The sequence below is a fragment of the Mus pahari genome, chromosome 10, assembly GCF_900095145.1.
Source record: "Mus pahari chromosome 10, PAHARI_EIJ_v1.1, whole genome shotgun sequence".
NCBI lineage: Eukaryota > Metazoa > Chordata > Mammalia > Rodentia > Muridae > Mus > Mus pahari.
In genome coordinates this window covers 62585114-62595668 of record NC_034599.1, presented here as the reverse complement: position 1 = coordinate 62595668, position 10555 = coordinate 62585114, and the positions used below count along the sequence as shown (strand labels likewise).

The following is a 10555-nucleotide window of genomic DNA, read 5'->3' as shown; positions in this document are numbered from 1 at the left end:
GTTTAGCAAGCATCAATTTAATGAGCTTCTTGCCAGGTCTTAATGAAATCAATAACCACTTGCTTTGAAAGTCCGTGAGATAGCCTGCCGCCTCCATTCTGCTAACCTAGCCAATGTCTAAAACGGTCTGGGGGACAGGAATGTTTATTCATGGGGCAGGGAAAAGTCTGTCCTGCAACTTTTAGGACTGCCTCAGGTGGCCCAGTAATTTTTTTTTTTCTTATTGCAGATTCTGATGTATAAAGTGTATTCTCTGCAAAGGAAGTTTAAGTTACAATGTTTTAGTCTTAAGACTTTGTTTCTCAATCTTCTTAATGCTGGGACCCTTTAACACAGTTCCTCATGTTGTGGTGACCCCCTATCATAAAACAATTTTTTTGTTGCTGCTCCATAACTGTAATTTTACCACTTTTATAAATTGCAATGTAAATATCTGATATATAAGATATCTGATATGCGAGCCCTGAGAAAGAGTCGCTTGACAGCCGCCCCACCTCCCTCAAGGAATCTCGACTCACTGGTCTAAGACTGAACTGTTTTTACATTATGCCAGGCTTATTTGAGGCCCCCAAGGACTCCTTAAAGATAGTTTCATGTTACAACGTTGATTCACTCTTGGATGTACAGTGACCACAATTTCAAGTTGAGAGACACTAACATTGCTATAGTTGCATTTGAGGAACTGAAGAGATTTGCTAACTACTTCTTGGGAAGACGGGTCTATCCTGGTCACTGAGGAAAAATATCCATCGATGCCTTTTCTTTTTAATGTTTAAAATTATAAAAGTTAAAAATAAAAGAACAAAGCAGAAAGAGAAAACAAACCACAATTTCACCAACCACCGGGTGAACACCTTGGTTAGTTAATTCTGTCTTCTCTGCATCTCTCTATACCCCATAATTTGAAAGGAAAGGGACTTTGTGATTTGTTCTGTCCCACACTGGTACCTAAGATAATTTTCACTTTGTACCCTGCCATCCCAACATTCCCTAGCTCATGTAAACACAAGGGATACATAACTGATTTAGCTCCAGGACATGATAGATGGAGATACTGTGAATGAATGAATGTATGAATGAAGCAAGCCACCCAGTCGGTCGGCCGTGGTCTTTAATCCCTGTACTCGGGGAGGCGGAGTATCTTGAGTTTGGGTCCAGCCTGGTCTACAATCAGTGCAATATTCACACCCATTTTGCTACCCATCTTCCTGGAAGAGTCGTTTCTTAAACCCAAGTGACTGGCATCCATCCCGCCACCTTCATGGCTGGATCCACACCTGGTAACCTCCAGGACCCGGCCCGTGGTCCCGGCGCTGAGAAGACTCAGAGGCCTCATGCTAGCTTGGTCCCCCTGCCGCCTCATCCCTCTCTAGAGCGGGGCCCAGATTCTGGGTCAGCCGGGGGTGTCCCTTGCTCCTCTCACACGTGGTCCCCACCACAGCTCCACACGCGCCCCCATCCCGCGCCCGGGATGCGGACACCCAAGAGCCGGGTGGCGAGCTCCGCCGCGCCGTCCCCCAGTGATGACGCGCTTCCTGCCCTCCCGGCGCTCGCGGGCCGTGCGCTCGCGCTCGCCCTCGGCTCCGGTTCCGCGCCCGGAGCCAGCAGCGGCGGCGACAGCGGCAGCGGCGGCGCAGTGGGAGCGGAGCTGGCTGCACTCGTGGGCTGGCGCTCCGCAATGAGACAGTAGCTGCATCCCCGCGGTAAGGCGCGGCGCGTGGCGCTGCCCAGCTCTCCAGCCTGCATGCGCGCTGCAGGGATTTCCAGTGCCTTTTCCCTCCCCTCTCCAGAAGGGATATGTGGGTGGTTTTCTTCTCGGGTTTGCATCTCGTAAGTGATGTCAATGTAGAAAAACCCTGTCAAGCTTCTAGATTTCATTGCTTAGGAGGGCTTTTTTTTTTTTTTTGCAAGAAAAGAAAAATAAATTGCAACGAATGCACCTGTCTATTGCACATGTAGGTTTCGCCGCACTCAAGCGGGTTGCCGGGGTTTGCAAACAGTCTTGCAGCGGGAGCCAGAGAACTGATCCCTAGCCTTAGGCTGCTGGTCCCCTCCCGGGCTCCGTTCTTGGGTTTCCTGTAACAGGGTCGGTAGAGCGGCCGGGTCTGCACCGAGGGGCCCCCTGGACTCCGGCCGTGACCCCGGCGCCGACTGAATTGGCGGAGAGCAGAGCGGCTTCATTCCAGCACTGGCTGCCCGGACTTAAAAGCGCCACTTTGCAAACAAGTCTCCCGCTCTGGCTCGTGGAGAAAGACACCCCGGGATGCTTCCTAGCCCCCGACTCTGAGACCTGCAGGTTGCAGGACTCCCTCTTTCCCTGGCTGTCTCGCCAACAACCAGCTGCTGGCCGCGGACCGCTCAGGGAAAGCGCGGGGCGGAAAGCGAAGGCAAGGTTTGGACCCAGCGCGGCGGCCTCTGGTCTCCTTCCCCGACCCCCAGGAGCTGAGATTTCGCGCCGGCGGGGATCGGGAGGGATCTGGAGACTGGCATTTCGGGGCCCAAGGAACGACGTTCGAGGGCGCCATATTTTCAGTGGGTTTTTACAGAGGCTAAGGGGGGCGCCCACTTTGCAAAGCCCTCGGGGGAAGCCGGAGCGATTATCGTTGGGAAAGTTTGCGCGCCCGGGCGAACTAAGAGGCGGCTGACCCCACAAGGGCGCGCGGACTGCAGCGCGTCGCCCAGGTCTGGCTAGGCTGGGTGGTGGTGGTGGGGGAGCGGCGAAGAACGGTGCAGGGGACCGATGCATGTGGCTCGCGGGTGTCACCGAGCAGCGGAGTCTGTAGCGCTTGGGGCTGCTTGGCGCAGAGCACACGCCCCTCTTTTCCCCTAAGCTACTGCCGCCAGCGCTCTGCCTGAGCTGTGCGCACCGCCTCTCCCTGGCCGGCGCACGTAGCTGAGCGTTTCCTTCAGTAACCCCCACCCCCCACCCCACTCCCCAGCACCAGGGCTTGCGGGGTGCTCCACCTGGTGCGGGAGCTCACTCAAGGCTGGAGAGAAAGGAAGTAGTTTCGTAGATGGGCCAAGGGCCTGGCTTATGTGGATCAGCCTGAAGCCTCCTGTCGTCTCCTAGCTTGTGCAGGCGACAGGCTGTTTGCCGGTCTCTGGCGCGGGGATGGTGGAGGAAAGGGGGGCGTTTCCCGAAGTTGGGGCTTCAGGTGACACGTGGGAGAACTTGTTTTCTTGCTGTTGGTGATGGGGCAGAGATGGAAGAAGAGGAGGCTGTGTTAGTGAAAACTAAGTCCGGGTTATTTCTAGAGAACGGGAAGAGGAGTGAGCTGAAGTGTTTGGTGTTGTAGGGGGACACAAAGATAAGAGTAGTAGGATGGTGTCCCGAGGAAGCGCACCCCGGAACACGTAATTATGAGCGCCTTGGTACTCGTAGTGACAGTTTTGATTCTGAAGCTCCTGGGCGAGGGAGTTGCCATCTCTATGTTCCAGCTCCCGGATGTTTTTAGAAGTGGACCCGTGGGGGAAATCTTTACTTCTGTACATACAAAGTGACCTCTGCTTTTTTTGTGAAGGGGGCAGGGCAGAGTGTGTTTGCTGACCTGTGATTGGCTGAGTGCAGGAATGTGTTAGCTTTTCTCCTTGGTGTCTTAATCAAACAGCATCACAGTAGAGAGGTCCTGTCAGCAGTTGGGGTCTTCATCATTGGAAGAGATTTCGGGAAGGACCAAAGACACCTAATGGGGCGGGTGTGTGTCTGGGGAGAGCAGAGACTTTTGTGAAGGAGATGTAGCCCCTGACGTCAGCAGTTGCCCATATGCTTCAGTAAGTGCCACAGTGTGAAAGTTACCCTTTTAATGGTTGTACCTTCCTTGTTCCTCTCTGTGGAGATCTCTGTGCAGAAAGTGAGAAGGGTGGCTGTGAACATTGGCTGTGAGAAGGCCAGTGCACGTGAGCATGCAGGAATGCTTTTCTCCCTTTTAATTTGAACCCTAGAAGAGTGGAAAAGTCCCAGATAACAGTTGTCCAAAATTAGAATAGCCAATGTTGGTGAGAATTCGTTGCTGAACCCTCCCTACCCCCCTTTAAATTACATTGACTTTTCTGGGCTTAGCTCATAGGTGACACACTGAATCCCAGAAACGGAGGGTTCTTAGCCACTGTCTACTCTGTACCTTTGTACACCTTTTCATTTATGTAGGAAATTCTAAGGGATCCTGCAGGTCTCTCTCAGTTTTGGCTTTGTGTTTCAGACTTTGTATCTCCAAGAGAGAAGTAAAAAATTCCAAACTCCATCCCCATGAGTAGTTATTCAGTACATTGGAGGCTACATGTACGTTTAAAATCCACCTTGCCCAGGTTTGTTTGCCAACATTGTTCCGTAGAGGGCATTTTAAATTTATTTTTCTGTGCATGTGCCTGCCACCTGTGTGCAGAAGCCAGAAGAAGGGGTTGGATCCCATGGTAACTGGTGTAGGTGGTTGTGAACCACAACGTGGATGCTGGGAACCAAGTCCGTATCCTCTGCAAAAGCTGTGCCTTTACCCAAGGAGCTCATCTGTATGTGTGCCGCATGTATCTTTTTGCACAGCTTTTAGATGTGATGCAATGAAAGTTAACTTAAAGGAGCTTTTGAAAAGGTTTTAAAAATCATATTCATCTGTCTGTCTGCCTGCCTATTTATCTGTGTGTGTGTGTGAGTGTATGAGTGTGTGTGTGAGTGTGTGTGAGTGTGTGTGTGTGAGTGTATGAGTGTGTGTGTGAGTGTATGAGTGTGTGTGTGAGTGTGTGTGAGTGTATGAGTGTGTGTGAGTGTGTGTGTGTGAGTGTATGAGTGTGTGTGTGAGTGTATGAGTGTGTGTGTGAGAGAGTGTGTGTGAGTGTGTGTGTGTGTGTGAGAGTGTGTGTGTGTGTGGGTGGGTGTGTGTGCATGGTTGGGGAAAGCCATAGCCACCCTATTTAGAGGTCAGAGGAGTCAGGTTTTCCACTCTGTGGCTCCCTGGGATTGAATTCAGGTCATTAGGCTTTGTGGCCAGTGTCCTTTCCCAGCCGTCTGTGTCATCTCATCAGCTCCAGAGATGCTTTATTTCAGGCCTTCTAATAGTTCATCTCAATGGTACCACCTTAATACTTAGTGAATTCGCTGTGCCTCTTTCACCAGGTATTATTAACCAGGCTTTACTGTCTCTTGCCTGGTTCTTACTGTCGTAACTTCATAGCTTGATCAAAGTGCCTGATTTTTTTTTCCCCCTAGTAAGATTTTTGTAACTTCAAAAGGGCTAGAAAACTGCCTTGGTGACTTGGAAAGTTGCCTATCAGTTTACCAGGCCATGTGACAGGTGGTGTGTGCATGCTGCATGCCTGGGCTCTTAGGATGGTGTCTGGGACTTGTGATCTGTGACATTTTTGCTTCAGGATTTTTGAGTCCGAATATTTTCTTGGGGATTTTTGGGTGGTGTTTGACTAGCAGGAAGTACTAAAACCAGTTAAATCATTCAAAACAATTTTTTATTAGGTACAAAAAAATGTTTAAAGTCAAGAAGAAAAACATAACAAGGAGGCTGGCTTTCTAGAATTATAGTTTAACAAACCCAACTGGTGCCTTTTTAATTACAGTATTTACCCCATCCAGAACTTTGTAATCCTATTGCTTTTATATTTAATAACAAGACTAGCTAAAACATAAGCCAAACACAACTATTACAAATAATGGGGATAAGTGGTGGGTTTAACCAGATGTTCTCCCTGAAGTTGAACTCTTCCAAACGCCTCTGCTGCTCCCCTTCCCAATAAACAGGCACCACTCTAAAGGTAAGGCAGTCTCTGAGGGGGAAACAGAAGTGAAAAAACGCTGGCAGTCTCTGACTTCCTGGCACTTGCCGTCTACCTGCTCTACCTGACGATGGACAAGCTGAATACAAGAGTCACATGGTCCTTAGAACCTTTCTTCAGGGGTTGCCCTGAGCTATGAATTAAGACCAGGCTCATTTGCAGCCCATTTCGCAGTGCATTTTCAAAGTCGGTGTCAGCCCCCACATTTTGTTTTGCTCTTAACCTACAGTTCCAACTGACACTGTTCCAAAGCCTCGAGGTGGACTTTAACAAATGGAATCTTCTGTGTCTTCCATTCATTTGTCCTGCAGACGCTCTTGGGCTCTTGGGGGCTTATCTTGCCGCTCTGATAAGTAACCCTGCCCTCACCCCACACGGTTCACCCCTAGAGGGCGGTGCTCTTGTTTGTGTTTATCTAGTAGATAAGGTGTGTGTGTGGGGGGTGGGGGTGGGGGAGGCAGATAAGTGTGATTGTCGGGGGTTTTGGAGCCCAGACCTATCCAAGGATGCACAAAGGGAGCACTAGCAACTCCCAGAACAGAAGCAGAAGGTGGGCTGGAGGGGTGGCTCAAAGGTTAAGAGCACTGGCTGCTCTTGCTGAGGCTCTGCTCTTAGCACCCATGTGGCAGCTCATAACTATTTGTAATTCTGTTTCCGGTGGATCTGATTCCATTCTTCTGGCCATTGCAGGTATCAGATAGGCACACATACACATGCTGGAAAAACAAAACAAATCAAGCCAAAACCAAAACTCATATACATATCTGAAAAATAAATCAAGTACAGAGCCTCACTTATTTATTTATTTGGCTCCCAATTCCTGTCCTCCATCCTCTGTACCCAGTTCTGGTTCCTGAACATCCTCAACCTCCATGACCCTTGCCCTTTCTCTCATTTTGCTGAGTCCCCAGCCCTTGATCAGACCCGCCCTCTGCTTTGCTTTCACTGTTTTAAACACCCGCACCCGCCACGAATGGTGAAGCCACTGGGCCATCTGCACTGCTCCTGATGTATCACTGAATCCCAGCGGGCCTCCTGACACTGGCAGACCCACTGTGCTTTAGTGTGAGGTTGCTGTCAGCCGGTGACTTGGTTTACCTGATTCCTGCACTGAATCAGCTGACTGACTAGTGGGGAGTCCACGTCCTCCCTGGAGTTCATGCTCTCTGCACTTCTGCAGATATCTCCTTCCCGCATCCACATTATCAGAGCCCCTCGTTGATGGATTGTCCTCACAGGATGCTCTGACATCTTCATCTTAGGCAAAAGGCGGCGGCGGCTGCGGCTGCGGCAGCAGCAGCAGCAGCAAACGGCATCCCCCTGACCTTGTGTCTTAGCCCATTCACCTCCCGTTTCTTTGCTCTCCCTTCTTAGCAGATACTAGGAGAAAAACCACTTTTATTTTCTCTTCTGTGTATGAGTGTTTTATCTACATGTATGTCTGAGTACTATTTGTGTGCCTTGTGCCTGCAGAGGCCAGCAGGGGGCACTGGATTCCCTGGAACTGGAGTTACAGGTGGTTGTGATCTACCATGTGGGTGCTGGAAACTGAATCAGGGTCCTGTGCTCTTAAGCCATCCCTCCAAAAGTTTAGCCAAACGATTTTTTGAAAGAGTTGTCATGTTCTATTTTACTATTTGTTTGTTTGTTTGTTTATTTATTTATATTTCCTCTGCACTCACATATTTTTATTTTTATTTTATTTTTTATTTTTATTTTTTATTTTTTGGCTTTTCGAGACAGGGTTTCTCTGTGTAGCCCTGGCTGTCCTGGAACTCNGGGTTTCTCTGTGTAGCCCTGGCTGTCCTGGAACTCACTCTGTAGACCAGGCTGGCCTCGAACTCAGAAATCCGCCTGCCTCTGCCTCCCAAGTGATGGGATTAAAGGCGTGCGCCACCACGCCCAGCCTTATTTTTTATTTTTTAAGTAGGAAATCACTATGTATTCCTTGGCTGGCCTCAAACTTGCTGTATAAACCAGGCTTTGAACTTAGAGAGACTTGCCTACCTCTGTCTCCTAAGTGCTGGGGTCAAAGGCATGAGCCACCATGCCTGACCTCCCCACTCATTTTGTTCCCCCAGTGTACCCTGTGGTCAGAGCCCTACCCCTGTGATCAGAGCCCTACCCCTTGTGGTCAGAGCCCTACCCCTGTGGTCAGAGCCCTACCCCTTGTGGTCAGAGCCCTACCCCTGTGGTCAGAGTCCTACCCCTTGTGGTCCAGACTCTTCTCAGGGGAACAGAGAGAGCTCAGGGGCTTTTGTAGAGGAAGCAAACTTGGTTCTTAGCACCTACAGCTTCCCACCTGTAACTCAGTTTCAGGTCATCCGATAAAGTCTTCTGGACACCATGAGCATCTGTACTCAATGTACACAAACCACACACCCATGCACAATTAAAAAAAAACAAAGCAACAAATCTTTAAAACAAAAACTCTAAAGAAACCTTTTTGTTGTTGTTATTGTTTGAGATGTGGTTTCTGTGTAGCTCTAGCTGTCCTGGAACTTGTTCTATAGACCCGGCTGTGCTCGAACTCTAAGAGATCCACCTGCCTCTGCCTCTGGAGTCCTGGAGTCAAAGGTGTGTGCCACCACACAGGGCTCAAAGAAAGGTTTCCTAAGGTATCAGCAGCATTTGAAGAGTGAGTCCAGGGGTGTTCTCTCAGTATCTGCAGCTTCTCTACATAATTTAGTCAGCTGATTGCCTCCTGTCTGGAACATTCTCTACACCGAGTGAATCTGCCCCTGGCCGCTCTGACTCCAGCATTCTTGTTTGATTTATTCTTTCTGGCTCTGGAAGCGGGAAATGTGGTTTCACAAAAATACTTCTTTTTGGAGTCTGTAGTACTCTCAGATCCTGAGGGTCACAGTGGTATCCTTTCTTATGCCTTGGGCCTTTTCTCTTTTCTTGAATCCATGTCACTTTGACATTGCATGATATTACATATGAGATGTTACCTGGCCTTTGGCATGTAAGCTCCAGGGGCTTCGGAGATGGCCTAGTCTGGCAAGTGTTCACTGCACAGGCCTGAGGACCTGAGTTCTACTCCCTGCTTCCCATGTAAAGTTGGGCGTGGTGCTGTGTATTTGTACTCCCAGTGCTGGGGAGGAGGGAACAGGGATTCTTGGGTCTCCTTGGCCAATCAGTCTAGCTTTCCTCCTGAGGCTCCCTGTCTAGTGAGAGAGACCCTGTCCCAGAACAGGAATGTCCTGGGGCTGGAAAGGTGGTTCAGTGTTGAGAGCGTTTGCTGTTCTTTCAGAGGACTGGAGTTTGGTTCTTGGTACCATATTATGTGACTCACAGCTGCCTGTGACTCCAGGCCCAGAGGATCTAACACCAGGCTGACCTTCCAAGGGACCCCCCCCCCACGTGCACATGAGCACATAGACTCAAGATTATAAATAAATAATAAAATAAATGTTAAAAAGGCTAGATGTTGTGGATCACACCTAAAATTCAAGCCCTGGCTAGGTTTGGAGTTTCAGGCTAGCCTTGTCTATGTGTGGAGTTCCAGGTTATCCAGGGTTCATAGTGAAACAGACAAACAATACACACAGACACATACACAGACACACACACACAGAGACCCCCCCCCCGCCACTGGGTCCCCATGTGTCTGCAACAATGAGTGTCCTGTCATATAGCAAACACGCCCAAAATTCTAATGAGTGCTTCCAGAGTTAGCCTTGGATGAGCCATTTGGCCCTTTCAGATTTTGTATCAGGATGCAGTAGTTCGAGATCTTGTGCTGGGAATGAGGGGCTCAGGTACTGTACTGGTAGTCACACTCTTGTTGAATACTTGTTGAGTGATAGGAAGCACCTGCCAAGGATGGCTGGAGGGAGACAAATGGCTGCCTCTCTCATTTTTATCTCTGTGAAGAGGGCCACTTAAGCAGTCTTCTTGGTAACTTTTGACACTGAGTTGAGGATGACAAATTGACTTGTCTGAAATGTTTGCCATTGACCTCAGTGTCCTTGAATCACTCATCCCCAGAGCCCACTTGACCAGGGGGGAACCAGCTCCCTCCTCTTCTAAGTCTGGCTCAGGGATTGTGGGTGGGAAGTCAATTCCTGCATCTGGGCATCAGCAGGGGAAGTTCCCTGCATCTTCCCACTGTTGCTGTCCTGGGGATCCAGGCTAAGGAGTCTCAAGGCATGGCATGCTTCAGTGAAAAAATTCTTCTCCTCCTGTTTGCCTTGCCTCAGGACTGCCTAGTTAATGACTTGGCACCTGCGTCTAGTTCATATTTGATTTGAGTGAAGCTATTTCCTAAATGTGGCCTGAGGCCATTCATGGCAGGTCTTCCAAGGGGAGTGTGGATTATTCCCGGGTTTGAGAGATTATACAGAGGCCACTTTAAGAGGCTTAATGTTCTCCTTGAAGGGCTTTCAACTGGCCTAGCACTTGTCATTCCAAGCTCTCCCCATGTGAAGTTAAAGGAGCTACCCTGTGGTAAGATGTCAGGCAAGGCAGCTGAAGTGTAGCCACAGAGCACTGGGTTTAACATCCAATGGGGAAGGCAGATGTCTTTGTAGGATATTTTAGCCTAGTTCAGGGGGATTGTACCGAAAGAAAAAAGAGCCTAGGGTGACAGTTACAGTTCATTTGGTAAAGTCCCTTTCTTTCAAGAATGAAGTCCTAAATTTGATCCCCAGAGCCAACCTTTAAAAGGCTGGGTATCACTAAAATCTGGGACTAGGCAAGGCTGCCCACTTTCTCCCTACCTATTCAATATAGTACTTGAAGTCCTAGCCAGAGCAATCCGACAACAAAAGGA

At 49.3% G+C, this 10555-nt stretch overlaps 1 protein-coding gene across 4 annotated transcripts in view; it reads left to right on the top strand.

Annotated features, from left to right (window-relative positions):
* The first annotated feature begins 1591 nt into the window (after positions 1-1591).
* The window catches only part of Tln2 (talin 2), a 415939-nt gene continuing 406975 nt past the window's right edge, over positions 1592-10555 (top strand). For all 4 annotated transcript variants that reach the window (XM_029543558.1, XM_029543557.1, XM_029543559.1 and 1 more), the window contains exon 1: positions 1592-1703. The gene's annotated coding sequence lies outside the window, so the exon portion shown is untranslated. The remainder of the gene's footprint in view (positions 1704-10555) is intronic.